Raw genomic sequence first — 15,426 nt, forward strand, 5'->3', positions numbered from 1 at the left:
CATATTATGGAAGGGATGACCTCACCCTAGCAAACCACACAAAATCTTGGTGACTTAAAACAATAAACAATTATTTTTCATAATTCTGTGGTTTAGCTGAATGGCTCTTCTGTGCTCTGAAACTTGTTTGGTTCTAGATGGTCTAAGGATGACTTCACTCACACATATGGGGCCTCGGTTGAGATGGCTGAGATGATTGGACAGGTGAGGCTTCTCTACAGGTAGGCTCTCACCTTTCAGGAGGTTAGCCCAGACTTGTTCACATAATGGGGAAAGAATTCCCAGCAGAAAGAGAACACAAGCCCCTTATGTAAGCACTGTTCAAACCTTTGCCTGTGTCATATTTACCAATGTCCCATTGGCCAAAGCAAGTCACATGAACAAACTCAGATTCAAGGGTGGAGGAATGGACTCTTTATGGGAGGAGATTTCAATCTACTACACCTGTATTTCCAGGATAGGAATGGTCTAACCTGTTAGACAGGAAACACTCAGAGTTGGTTGGTCTACACCCTGTCTTCCTTTCCCATATTCTGACAATTGTGTTTGTGATGTTCTGCTATGATTCTGTGGCTACCTGCAACTGTTCCTTTTTCTTGTGATATAGTTAATGTACAATTACTTGAACAACATTATGGTTACTTAGACTCCCCCCATTATCAAGTCCTCCCCACATAACCCATTACAGTCACTGTCCATCAGCGTAGTAAGATGCTGTAGAATCATTACCTGTCTTTGTAAATACTGCCTTCCACATGTCCCCACCCCCAAACATTATGTGTACTAATCATAATGCCCTGTTTTCCCTCTTATCCCTCTCTTCTCAACCATCCTCACCAGTTTCTTTCCCTTTGGTAACTGTTAGTCCATTCTTGGGTTCTGTGAGTCTACTGCTGTTTTATTTATTCAGTTTTTTCTTTGTTGTTATACTCCACATAGGAGTGAAATCATTTGGAGCATCTTTTCATGTGTCTGTTGTCCATCTGAATTTCTTCTTTGGGGAAGTGTTTGTTCAGCTCCTCTACCCATTTTTTAATTGGATTATTTGCTTTTTCTTTGTTGAGGTGAGTGAGCTCTTTATATATTTTGGATGTTAACCCTTTATCGGATCTGTCATTTATGAATATATTCTCCCATACTGTAGGATATCTTTTTGTTCGATTGATGGCATCCTTTGCAGTACAGAAGCTTTTTAGTTTGATATAGTTGCAATTGTTCATTTTTACTTTTGTTTCCCTTGTCTGGGGAGATATGTTCATGAAGAAGTCGCTAATGTTTATGTCCAAGAGATTTTTGCCTATGTTTTTTTCTAAGAGTTTTATGGTTTCATGACTTACATTCAGGTCTTTGATTCATTTTGAGTTTACTTTTGTGAATGGTGTTAGACAATAATCCTGTTTCATTCTCTTACATGTAGCTGTCCAGTTTTGCCAACACCAGCTGTTGAAAAGGCTGTCAGCCTGTTCTCTTTTCTCTATACTCAGTTACTTCTCCAAATTTATATGAAAATACTTCGTAAACTACAAAATACTATTGAAATATTAAGAAGCATCATTATCATCTTTATGATTATTAGAACTGTCCATATTTTTCAGAGTAAGCTCCTAATTCTCAGTGAGGGAACAGCACTCCAAAAGACAATTTTCATTCTTCCCTTTTCTCTGGAGCCAGCAATTAGCACTTCATAAGACTTCCATAAGAATCAGTTTTTATTAGGATGTTCTGAGTTTAATCATTTTCCAAATAGTCATTTCTTCTTTTAAATTAGCTGTCATTTCAACAGGGAAGCCAATTGGTTGAGCAATTGAGCCACAGTGTGTACAAATTAAAATATCTGAGGAGCAAGCATGTCTCATGCTCCCAATATACTCCACACTGGGGGTAAGGACAAGCCCACATGTGGATGAACACTCAGTCTCTGCCTTCAGGAAAATCACTGTTCAATTTAGGGCCATCAGCTACTTAACTAACTCAGTGTTCTCCTTTACTCAAATAGACTGTAAATCTCTTAGTGGCAAGAATTTGGATTTATACTTCTTTTGTATAGCACCTAGCGCAACACACATTATAAGTGTCTGAGAATATTTTAATTAATGAATTGACTGAAGATTCAAAGAAGTAAATGAACAGGGATTGAGAGAGAATAATGGCTCCTTCTATAAAATACTACTGAGTAAACATTAATAGTTTGGACCAGTAAAGAATTCAATTTAGCTGTAATAATAGACACTCAAATAAGAATAGTTTATCAGAGATAGGGGCTTATTATTTTTTCAGATAACATTAAATTTACAGCTAGCAAAAAGGAGGTGTGGTGGCTTTGTATCATCATTGACACTCTCTCCTTGCATTTTTTCAGTGCTTCATTTCAAGCACAACCATTTATAACATGCAATATGAGTTGAACAGCATCTCACAAAACATTATTTTAGGACATGCTAATCTAAATAAAACCCTTCATTTCAGAGATCCAACAAATTTTATTCAATAAATAATTATTGAGCAAACACTGTGTGCCAAAACTGGCATTGAAGCTCTGGAAAAGGACAGAGAAGGAAATAAAGATCCAAAAGGGTGAAGCAACTTCAAAGTTAACAAGATAACATAAATGGACTGAGCCAAGGCTAGAATACAAGCTCTCCAATTGCCATGTTCCCTTCCTTTAATAAGCATGACTAAGCCTCATGAAATATTACATATCCCAGGAATTATTATACTAATTCTCCTTTTTAAAGATTAGTAAATGTGGCCCAGAAATAGAGTAATTAGTCCAAAGTCACCCACTAACAAAATTTTGAATAGTATCTCTGTCTTGGCCTGTCGTTGACCCTAGATTCTTTACTCTTTTACTACAGAATGTTTATTGTTTTCCTATTATGTCTTTGATAAAGCAAAAGATAGAACTGACTTTGGGTACAGAAGCTGGCATGTTCTAAAGAGTTCAGGGCTGGGGTTTAGGGTTAGTTCCTTGTCCTAGAGGGACCTGCTATAGTAACATGGCAACAGAGGCTTTGAAATTCATGATGCCAGTGAGCTGGCCATCTTTGATTGGGGTTAGTCTGCACATAAGGCTGTACCCTGCCCATCTGAGGTCACTACAGACACCAGATATGCTAGTGCCCGACTATTTCAACACTCTTATTGCTGACAGATAGTCTTTAGTATGTGATCCAGACATCACTGTCTCAAGTACTGGGCAGGGCTGAACTTGCCAGATGTGTAGAGTAGTGGCTTCCATGAGTTTTCTGACACTCCTTTCATAATCCTGTCTTTCTTTGGAATATAGTCCCTTTGCTGTACATTCCTTTTATATCCCATCTGTCACCAAATACTTTCTAAATATTTTCTTAGATAAGTATTTTGAAGTGTTTCCTTTATCTCTTCCAGTGTCAGTCTTCAGTGCTGCATTTCTGGATTACTGTCATGGAGACCAAATGGGTGGCTGTCCCAACATCTCCCATTCCATAGCCTCTTTCTCTATATTTCCAGAAAAAAATCTTCTTTAAACTTTATGCCATATCAAATGTTCAGAATGCACGCACAATATTTAGCCTGTCATTAATGTCCTTTGTCAAATGTGGCAGACATTCCTAATGGCTTATTCATGTCCCTTTTCCCCTTATGTCTTAATGATCAACCTTTAGTTTTATTCAGGTCAGCAAGATGCCAAGTGAAAAAGCCTTTCTTGAGAATATGGGTGCCTATCCACTGCAGTAAGAGGAAAACACTGGATAAACTCCTAGAAAAATCTCTTAAAAGAGGTTAGATAAGAGGAGCTGGAATGTGGACACGATGTCTAATGCTCCATCTTATAATTGTGGGGAAGGTGGAATTCATGCACTACAGAACAGAAAGACAGAAGGCACTTGTGTCTGAAAACATCATACAACTTTCATGACAGCTCTGGATAGGCTATCTCTAGAATAATTTTCATGTGAGAGAAATAAGTCTAAGCCAAATATAGGCACTTCCCAACTAAAATCAATAATCCATCATAGAAAATATGACATAATACATAAAAATGCTTAACTGTGAGCCTATTTCCCATTATTTTAAATGAGAAAAAAGTGGGTTAATGTCAGCCAAAACCAGCACACCAGTTTTATACAACAACTAAAATGCAGTCAGATGCTAACATATAAGTAACAATAAATTATCTTGAGATGTTAAATGCTCAAAGTATCACATCTTGACATACAAACAATCAATATGGTTGTTAAGAAGCAGTTAGATATCCACTTTCTGCCAAAATGGAGTAATAGGCACCAGATTTATCTACCCAACAGAAACAATAAAAAATTGAACAAAACATACATAACAATAGTTTTTAAGACACTGGACGTGTGTGACAAAAGGTGGTGATTCCTAAGAAATGAGAAACAAATGAATTGTTTCATTGATTGGCCCAGTTACTGATTTGAAAGAATTTCCAGGCTGAAGTGCAGAGAAGGGGACCTGAGGCAGAACCAGAATAATTTCCTGAGTTGAGTTGATATGCATGAGAGTCTGGAAATAAGAATATGGCAAGAGTTTGCAAGACAGAGTATCAGAGAGGAGATAACTGCACAGAGAGCACTTTGGTGATTTGCAGGGGATTTCTTTTGAGTATTTAGCAGAGTATTGATCAATGCATGCAAGTCTGAGGCTGGGGAAAAACTACCTAAAAGGATTATAAATAATAGTGCATGGTAATCACACTGTGTTGGGAATAATCTCACTAGCTACACTGGAAAACTTCATGATTCATGAAGTATCAGTCAAAGTACCCAAAAGTCTTATCTTAGTAGTGAGGAAAATCAGTACTAGAAAACATTGTTCTAGTTACATCTAATGAATTTTAAAAGCAAAACTCAGAATATCTGGTATTTCATCAAACATTACCAGGCATGCAAAAAGGCAGAAACACATGACTTATAATGACAAAAATAATCATCCAATTAAAACTGACCCAGAACTAGTAGGATGGTTAGAATAAGTGAACAATGACAGTAAAACAGTTATTATAATGGTATCCCATATGTTCAAAAAGCTAAGTAGAATTATAGCAACTGTAACAGAAGATTTAAATCAAAATTCTAGAAATGAAACCTGTAATGTCAGAGATACAAAATACACTGGATAAAATTAATAACAGATTAGTCATTGCAGAAGAAACAATTAGCAAATTTAAGACATAGCCAAAGAACCTATATGAAATAAAACACAGAAACAATCATTTTAAAAAATGAACACATCACCCATGAATTATGAACAACAGCAAGTACACTAACATATATGTGATTGGAGTTCCTGAAAGAGAGGTTGGGGAGAAAAGAAAATTTAAAGAAATAAGGTCCCCAGATTTCCAAATTTTATGAAAAAAATAGACCCAAAGATTCAAGAAACTCAACACAGCTCAAGAAAGATGAATGCAAGTACTCCAAGGAACATAATAAATCTGTACAAAATCAGTGACAAAGAAAACAATCTTAAAAACAATGAGAGAAAAAGGTATGTTGCATACAGAGGTGCAAAGATGACAGCAGATTTCCTGTGGGAAACAAAAGTGAGAAGACAATGAAATATATTTAAAATATTAGAGAAAAAAGTCAATCCAGAATTCTATACTCTGTGAAAATACCTCTCAAAAGTGAAGGCAAAATAAAGATCTTCTGAAGATACAAAGGCTAAGAGACCTTATCACCAGTATGTATGCACTGTAAGAAATGTTAAAGGATGTCATTCTGGCAGAAATCAAACTCTACCAGATGGCAATAGCAATCTATATAAAGGAATGAAGTAACTTGAAATGGTAACTATGTGAGTAAATTTGTAAGAATTTTTATTATCATTTAATGTTTTTTAAATCAAAATTGACTATTTAAAATAATAATGTAGTTTGGTGTTTGTAAAATATGTAAAAAGTAAAATGGATGACAATAATAACAGAATTTGGGAGGTAAGAAATGGAGGTATACTATTAAGTTCTTATTGTATATGTGAATTGACATAATATCATTTGAAGGTAAACTGTGATATGTTAAAGATGTATACTATAAACTCTAAAGCAACAATTAAAATAACAAATCAAAGGGCTATGCCAACTGAGGAGAGAAAATGGAATCATGAAAAAATTCAACTAATCCAAAAGAAGGCAGAAAAAGAGGCAAAAGAGAATACAGACCACAGAGAACAAATAGAAATCAAATAGAAAGAAGTTAAATTTAAACCTAACCGTATCAATAATCATACTAAGTGTAAATGTTCTCAATATCCAAATTAAAAGACAGAGATGTCAGCGTTGATAAAAAAGTAAGATTCAATTATATGCAGCCTACTAGAAAGCACTCCAAATATAAATACACAAATAGTTTCAAAGTAAAAACATGTGGAAAAAAGATATATCATGCTAACACTAATAAGAAGAAAGCTTTAGAGGCAATATTAATATCAAAGTGGATATGGGAACAAAGAATATTATCATGAATAATGAACACCATTTCACAATGACAAAGAGCAAATAAAAATCTAAAATATTTATACACCTAATAATAGTTTCAAAATACATAAATCAAAATTGATAGAATGTCGAGAACTAGATAAATTCACAAATATAGTCAATGTTTTCAATATCCCTGTCTCAATAATTGATAACACATGTAGACAGAAAATCACTAAGGATAGAAGAAGACCTAACAACAATGTCTACCACCCTGAACAAATTGATGTTTATATAGAACATGCCACCCAAACACAATTTTTGTCAAGGGCACATGGAACATTTACTAAGCCAACTATATGTTGGCTATAAGGCAGTAGTCTCAATAAATTTAGTGTTCAGACCTACAAAGTATGCTGACTACAATGAAATTAGATTATAAATTAATAATAGGAAGATCTCAGGAAAATCTCTGAATATCTGAAAAATAAATGATCCATTTGTAAAAAACTCATAGGTCAAAGAGAATTAAAATGTTATTTGAAGCAAATAAAAATTAAAGAACAACTTTTTTGTGGTGTTCCACTAAAGAATATTTAGAAGAAATTTATAGCACTAAACACCTATGTCAGACAAGGAACAAGATCTCAAATCAATGACCTCAGCTTTAAACTTAAGGAACTATCAAAAGAAGAAAATTAGTGAAAGTAAGAATAAAAAAGAAATACAATTTAGAGTAGAAATGAATGGACTAGAAAACATAAAAACACTAGGAAAAAATGATGAAACCATAAGCTTGTTCCTGGAGAAAAATCAATAAAATTGTTAAAACTCTTGTGAGAGTGATCAAGAAAGAGGTGGGGGTGCAGAAAAGGGGCAGGGAAGTATGGAGGGAGGTAGAAAGCAAACACAAATTAGAGAGCGAACAAAAATTACCAATATCAGGAATGAGAATGGTGTCATCACTATAGGTTCTATACTTACAAAAAGGATAAAGATGGTTTATTATGGACTACTTTATGCCAATACATTTCATAACAGATAAAATGGACAAATTCATTGAAAGACACAAACTACCAAAGCTCTCTCAAGAATCGATGATCTGAATAGTTATATACTGTTTTAAAAATTAAATATATAGTTAAAATCCTCACAAAGAAATTCTCAACCCTAGATAGCTTCATTGGAGAATTCTACCAAGCATGTAAGGAAGAAATAACACCAATTCTTCACAAACTCTTCTATAAAATAGGTGACCATAAATAAGCACATGAAAAGATGTTCAACCTCACTAGTCATTAGGGAAATACAAATGAAAGCCACAATGAGATACCCCTATATATGTATTACAATGGTTCAAATTGAAAAAATAGATCATACCAAGTATAACAAGGATTTGGGGGACTGGTATATTTATACACTTCTGGTGGGAATGTAAATGGTACGACCATGTTAGAAAACATTTTGGCAGTTACATAAAATATTAAACATACACCTGTCATATGACTCAGCCATTCTACCTTAGGTACTCACCCAAGAGGAAGAGAAAGTATATATCCATACAAATACTTATGCAGGTAGTCCACAGCAGCTTTTTTTAAGAGCCGCAAACTGTAAATCACTCAGATATCCAGCAGCTGGTGAATGTACAAATAAACAAGTCATGATGTATTTATTCAAAGGGATACTACTCCACAGTAAAATGGAATGAGCTATTGATACACACTATGATGTAAATGAATCTCAAAATAATTATGCTGAGGAATAGAAGCTGGACAAAAATGAGTATACATTGTATAATTCTATTTATATAAAATTTCAGAAAATTCAATTCCATCTACAGTGGCAGATAATAAGTAGGTGATAGGCTTCCCAGGGAAGGGAGGTTGGAGCTGGAAAGGGACTGTATTCCAAAGGAACACAAGGTATTCCAAGGAACACAAGGGTCCTTTTGAGAGTAATGGATGTGTTTATTATTTTGATTGTGGTTATGGTCTCATGCATGTATACATATGCTAAAACTTAGAAATAGCATTCTTGAAATACATGCAGTTTATTGTGTATGCCAGTTATACCTGAATAAAGCTGTTAAAAAAAAAAGCATTTTACTTTCTTAGTACTACTAGCATGCTAGCTGTACTTCCCCTTAACTGGCTCTTTTCAAAACGTCTTCTTCACATATTATGACATTCTACCAATTGTATTTAGAATGCTACTCAAGATTTCTCCCACATGGTGTTTTGTTTTAAAATGTTACAAAAGTTTAAATGTGAAAAAAATGTTTTATATTTAATTTTTACTATAGAAATATGAGCCAAAAAATGATATGCTGCAAGGTACCTATCTTTGTAACTTGGGTTCAGCAGAAAGCAGAGCCTGAGGCTCCTGAAGCGTATGTGCTTGCATTTTATCGGGGATACTATTCCAAAGAGCAGAAGAACAAAGAGAGAGAAGCAGCTAGAGAAGAACAAACAAAATTGTTCTGTTAAGCTTGCTGTTTTTAAAAGTAACAGAATGCTAGATCTGTGGCACTCAGCCCCAAGGAACTATCTCTACAAAATGCACTCAAGGGCTTCATTGGGGACAATGTATAGATAAAGAGGAAAAGATTTTCCCATTGGTTCTTATTTCCCATTGGCCAGAGGTTTACTCCACAGGATAGTAACTTGCCTACACTTCTGTTGCATGCAGGCCAGGATGAAGGTACAGGGCAGAGTATCAAGGAGAGAGGCTTTAGGTGCAAGCAGGCGGCAAGACACTCTCTGGTTGGGACTGTAGGAAGAAAGAGCCCTCACACTGCTGCATGTCACAAAGCTGAAAATCAAACAAAACAAAACAGATGAAGCCAAGAGTGTCTGAAATGGGCACCAGAAATGTCCGACATATCTATGGTGATTGAGAACTGAGGTAAGTCTAAAGTGTTTTTTTGTTCTGTCCTGGGAGATATGGGTAACCTACAACTAATCCTGCCTAATACATGTAACCTACTATTTTGTTTTATATGAGTATGGTCTTTTAATCAGTCTTGTGGCACTCATCCCTGATATACATTAAGTTTTTCTTGAGCACATTGTTGAAATCTGGAGTTGGACAGTGCTGCTGGTGAGGGATCAGAAGAAGTGAGGAATATGTTACTGGAAACTGAAGGAAGGAAAATCCTTTTTGTGGAAGGGCAGAGGGTTCAGAAAAGTTATCTCCTGCTGTTATGTGGAAAGCAGAACTCATAAGTGATATACTTGGCTATCCAGCTAAGGAGATTTATAAGTGAAGTGTTGAAGGTGTTGCCTGGTGTCTTTGTGCTGTGTATAATAAAATGTGAGAGGAGAGAAATAAATTGAGGGAAGAACGAAAAGGAATGAGGACTTGATGACTTTGAAAGTCCACTGTCTTTATAGATAGCAAAAGATGCTAAAATTAAGACAGACTGGTCTACAGAAAAACTTAAAAAGTGTAATCCTACAACTTTTGCTAAAACACCAGAAAGGTCAAAAAGTCAGAGTAGTCAGTCACAGAAAGGGCTCTTTAAGACATTAAGAGTGTGTCTCACAGATTCTCTCAATCAAACCACATGCCTTCTAGAAAGCTTCTCAGTCCAAAGCGCTCTCAAGAAGAAATGGATCTCAACAAGAGATCCAGATAGAGAAAGGATTATTTTGAAAAAAATCTGTGGGTGTGGCTTTTGTCTAATCAAGCAAACCCCATTAAAATCTATGGGATACTCATAAAAGTTTCTGAGAAAATTATTTCACAATATTGCCAGCTTGAACTGAAGGGGACAGAGAGGGTACAAAATGAAGGAAGACTGTTGGACCCTCAATATTATACTGGCAGGAAACAGGCTGATAGAATCAACAGTTACAAACACATGTTACCATTCATGAAAACCCAAGGATGATTAACATAGAACCAAGAGTCTAGAAGTTGGAGCCGAGAGCCATGAAGAAATCTAATCATGTAACTCCCATTATTTGCCCAGCTGGATTTCAGAACTGCTATGGACCATTGACTTCTTTTTACTTCCCATTTTACCCTTTTTTGAGCTGGAATGACTGTAGTTGTCATGCAGTGCTTGTCTCACCATTGTATGTTGAATGTATTGGGAGCAGATAATTAGTCTCTTTAGTTTCACAGATCCACATATGGAAAGCAATTTTCGACCAGTAGCTGTACTTAAGGGATTACACCCAGGAGCCTTCTCCACATCTGGACCTGATTTAGATTATGAGATTTTTGACTTGGAGCTGATGCTATAATGGAATGAGACTTGGGAACCTTTGGAGATGGGTAAATGTATTTTCCATGTGAGAGAGACATGAATAATCATTGGGGGCCAGAGGGCTGACTATGAAAGATTTTTAAGGTGACCCCTGTGATCCCCATCTCATGTTCACACCCTCATACAATCCTGTGCCCTCCCCTTCAGTGTGTGTGATATAGAACCTCTGACTTACTTCTAACCAGTAGAATAGGACAAGGTGATGGATTGTCACTGCCCTGATTGTGTTATGTTATATAAAGCTCCATTTAGCTAGCAGTCTCTCTTTCTCCATTACTGCCTTTGAAGAAGCATGCTTTCATGAATCCTATAACCACAAGGAAATTAATTCTGCCAACAACTTGAGGGAACTTGGAAGTGGATCCTTCCTTCTTCAGTCAAGCCTTTTATGGAAATGCAGTTCTGGCTGACACCTTGATTGCAACTTTGTGAGACACTAAGCAAAGGACTCAGTTAAGTCATGCCCAGACTTGTGACCCACAGAAACTATGAGATAATGAATGTGTGTTTTCTTAAGCTACTAAATGTGTGGTCGTTTGTTATGTAGAAACAGAAAATACAGTCAGCCTTTCCATTGCAGTATTTTAGTCACCATGCATATTCAGGTAAACCACAGGGAAATTATGAGATCATATTTGCCTTCCATTTTTAAACTTTCATTTTAGTTTCTTTATTTTCACTCTGCACATTTGGACATTGGGAGTTGACACCGAATTTCCTGACCTTAGAGCAGTGGTTCTCAAACTTTAGTGTGCATCAGAATCACCTGAAGGACTTATTAAAACAGAGCGCTGGACCCCAACCCTAGAGTTTCCTACTCAGGAGGGATCAAAAATCTACACATCTATTAAGTTCCCAGTGATATTGATGCTGCTGGTCCAGGGCCGGTATTTTAAGAACAACTTCTATAGGCAGTCTTTACTATAGCTCTTCTTTCTATGGCCTCCATGATATATATTATTTTTGCAGCTTGCTCTGGCCCCTTTTCTCATGATGACTGATACTGTAAGCTGCTGGAATTTCCAGGTTCTGGTGGGCAGTTGCTATAGTAACACACACAGGGTTGCCCATGTTTGAGGTCCTGAGTAAGGATAGCTCCAGAAGAATTACTGCTGTAAGTTACTTACAAGTGGCATGGACATTTCTCCTGAGTTATCCATTTCCTTTTGTGACCTTATTCCTGGTTATTTCCTTAATTGATAATGTGTTTTTGAAGTCTCTCTCAAGATTCTTCTCTATAATATGGTGATAAACAAAACCTTAGATTTATGTTGTTCTTCACATTTATAACACAGTATCTCTTCTAGCACACAAGTAAACTGTATTGACCCACAGAAACTATGAGATAATGAATGTGTGTTTTCTTAAGCTACTAAATGTGTGGTCATTTGTTATGTAGAAACAGAAAATGCACAGTCAGCCTTTCCATTGCTGTATTTTAGTCACCATTCACATTCAGGTAAACCACAGGGAAATTATGAGATCATATTTGCCTTTCATTTTTAAACTTTCATTTTAGTTTCTTTATTTTCACTCTGGCTTGACTGAAGAAGGAAGGATCCACTTCCAAGTTCCCTCAAGTTGTTGGCAGAAAATACACAAGTAAACAGTAAACTGTTATGAGGTGTGCTGCATAGGCCTTCTTCCTCCCATTGACAGATAATGAATGTAAGGCTCAAAGGTACTCAGAGGTAAACAAGATCCAAAATCACACACCATAGTCACAGAAGCAAGTCTGGAACCTGGAACTCCTGATTTCTACATTAGCACTGGTATTGCCCAGGGCCCTGGCAGGAAACAGATGGCACAGTCAAAGGGATAACAGAAGAGAACTAACAAGCAATAGTGAAGTACTCCACAAAACTAGCCTGGAAGGTCAAGAGGAGAGAGTGGTTAACATTACCTGGGAAGAGAGAGACATAGCTGCAGCTATAGCTGTTAGAGGACACTGAACAGGAGCTGTGGTCTTTAGTGGAGGAATGTCACTGCCAAACCATGACCAGCAAGAAGTGGGTGGGAGCAATAAACAACCCAACTTCTCTCCCCAGAATATGAAGGAGGCTTAAGATGAGGCAGAGACATTTTGCCTCATTGCTGACTCATTGGGAGGCCATCACAGATTTCTGAACAGGGAGTGATACATGAAAATGAGGGAATCAGGAGAATTGGCCTGGCAGCATGATACAGGGCAGATTGAAGGGAGAAGCTGGAGGCGCAGAGATCAGTTAAAAGGATGCTAGGGGCCTTAGAACACCTTCCATGTCTGTGCACACTGTGGTAGTCCTGAACAGAGTGGGCCAGGATAGATGCGTGAGAATTGCGGAGGAGTGTCACTCCTCCATCCTTAAGACATATTTGTTTAAAAAAATTGTCCTGCTATACCTAGATATTCAGGACTGAGCCTGAAGTCCTGTTCATGTTTTAAGTGGGGCATGGCTAGCCTTTTGGTCTTGGTTTGGGTTCCTGAAAAGGAGACTCAGAAAGATAAGGATTATCTTCCTGTATTTTTGTTTTTTCAGTGGAGTCAGCATATACTTCCAGGAAAGGAGGTGTATCAATCCAGCTACCACAGTGAGTGACCAGTGTTTAATTCCATGGGTAAATTCTGGGAACTAGTATAATATGCACATCTCAGAAGCTTCCCACTTGAGAGGTAAAGGACTTGGCATATTTTTATACCAGCTCCTCATCATTGTTTGAGGGTTGCTCTTGGGGGGTATTAATTCTTAACACTTCCAGTCTGCCATATGCACAGGCAGAGTGACCATGGTTCTAAAAGGGGCCTCTTGACCCAGAGACATAGATGTTGGCCATCAGTGGTCATTTTAAACACAATGAACTGGATATGGGTGGGGCATCAACAACACCTGCCACATTGGCATTTGCAGGACGGTGTTTATCAGCTCTGTGATCTCTACCCACTTAACACTATGATCTAAACTGCCGTGTCCACGTGCCTTCTTGATGATGCACAAAATCAAGCCAGAGAATGGCTGTTTTGAAGGTTTTTTTTCATTGTTGGACAAATACCATACTGGGCAGTGGACTTTTCCGGAGGTTAACGTCGATAAATTTTAAGGCTCCAGCAGGGAGCTGGGGGGACATATTACCAAATGGGGGAGGAATTAATGTTGCTAATATATCAGTTGGCAAATAATCAATGATTTGTACCAAAGACTGAGCTGTCAATCTAAAAGCAAAGGAAATGGGAAATGGGAAAACAGCCAGAAAGAACTCTTTCTGCTTTGCATAGTGTGTCTGTTTATTGTTCTGATACATTTATTGCAAAAGATACGTAATAGCTCTGACTCCACTGAAAAAACAAAAGCTTCGAAGTGGTGTCATTTTCCATCCAATTTCAAAACAGGCAATGGTCTCATGACTTTCGCCTCGCTGAGTTTGTATCTCCTGATTCAGTCAGGACATCTGCCCTGCCCTACATCAGAGCACTCAGCATGATCTTGACTCCACACAGACTCAAGTTTAAAAAAAAATAAGGCAGAGGGAAGCATTTTCTGTGCCACACTGAGCTGAATTATTTACTCACAGCCTGGGATTCAGAGCGCTACCTCTTTCTCAGCCTTGAATTTTACTGCAATACAAAGAAAGAAAATGAGTAAATAAGGAGAGAACAGAAATAAATCCCTTGGAGATCTACTGGCATACGAAGAATCTTTTGAATGAAGCCTGATGCTGAAATAATTGTATCATTTAGAGTTCAATACTAATAGGCTCACAACTATGGCTAAATGCTGAAGCAAAGCACAATTTTGCAACAATAAATTTATGACCATTTGTTTCAGCAGAAAAAAAGAGCCTAAAATTTGCATGGATTTATTTAATTAAACGCCCCAATTTTTAAAAATTGACTCCAAAATAATGCCTTCAAGCATTGTGTGCAAAATAATAATAAGTACAGGTAATGGAAATGAGGGTGTTTCCATTTCCTCTGAGATCAGGGTGAGGAAAAGGGATACAATTTAGGTTGGGAGGTATTTATATGTCCATAAAAGAAAGCAATCTGTTTCCTCTCAGGATATGTGTCATGGAGGGAGATCATGAACACTCCCAATGTATTCTAAAGAGGCTATAGTTATGTAATCACATAAATATAAGATAACTTCATTTTTTTGCCTCCCGCTGCTCCTTTACATTTATCAGAAGGATAATTCCTTCCCAGCTCCTGGCCAATATCCTAGGTAGCCCCATTTCTTTCCTGGAGTGCTTACATAATAACAATTCTATGGTCACTTCAAGTCCAAAACACATTCTCTTTTTATTAATTACCAGTGACTACAATTTCCAGGTCTATGTGATAATCAAGACTTTAAATGTGACTTATGCTGATAGGAAGCCTGCAGCAGGGGAGGATGGGGTGAGACATGGTCAGCTTTTTGAAATAATGCTGTTTTGTTTTCTTCCCTCAGCTGCTCACCAGATGCCTTAACCCTCCTGTGCTGGGAGGGAGAAGTGTACCAGGAAAGGCAGTCCTTTTGTAACTGGAATGCTTATGAGCCCTTTCTATTACAGGCCTGGGCAGCATGAACTGCTGACTCTTTTTTTCCTCTTGGTCGCTGTTGCAGGCTTTTTCAAGACATGCCCCCCACCCCTGCCCACCAAATACTGGGGATCTCTTACCTGCAGTTCTCTTGCTTCAGGAGATGGAGTTTCTCCTGTCTCATGTCTTTGCTGTTTTCTCAATTGCTGGCTGTCCCCTTGCATTTATTGTTAG

At 37.2% G+C, this 15,426-nt stretch overlaps 1 long non-coding RNA gene across 1 annotated transcript; it reads left to right on the forward strand.

The window, feature by feature from the left end:
- The first annotated feature begins 857 nt into the window (after positions 1–857).
- LOC140847334 (uncharacterized) lies at positions 858–13,265 on the forward strand. Its single transcript, XR_012127323.1, has 4 exons — positions 858–1,064; positions 9,110–9,325; positions 10,550–10,702; positions 13,214–13,265. It is a non-coding gene; the product is annotated as an uncharacterized lncRNA (long non-coding RNA).
- The last annotated feature ends 2,161 nt before the right edge of the window (positions 13,266–15,426 follow it).

This window comes from Manis javanica, chromosome X (genome assembly GCF_040802235.1).
Source record: "Manis javanica isolate MJ-LG chromosome X, MJ_LKY, whole genome shotgun sequence".
NCBI lineage: Eukaryota > Metazoa > Chordata > Mammalia > Pholidota > Manidae > Manis > Manis javanica.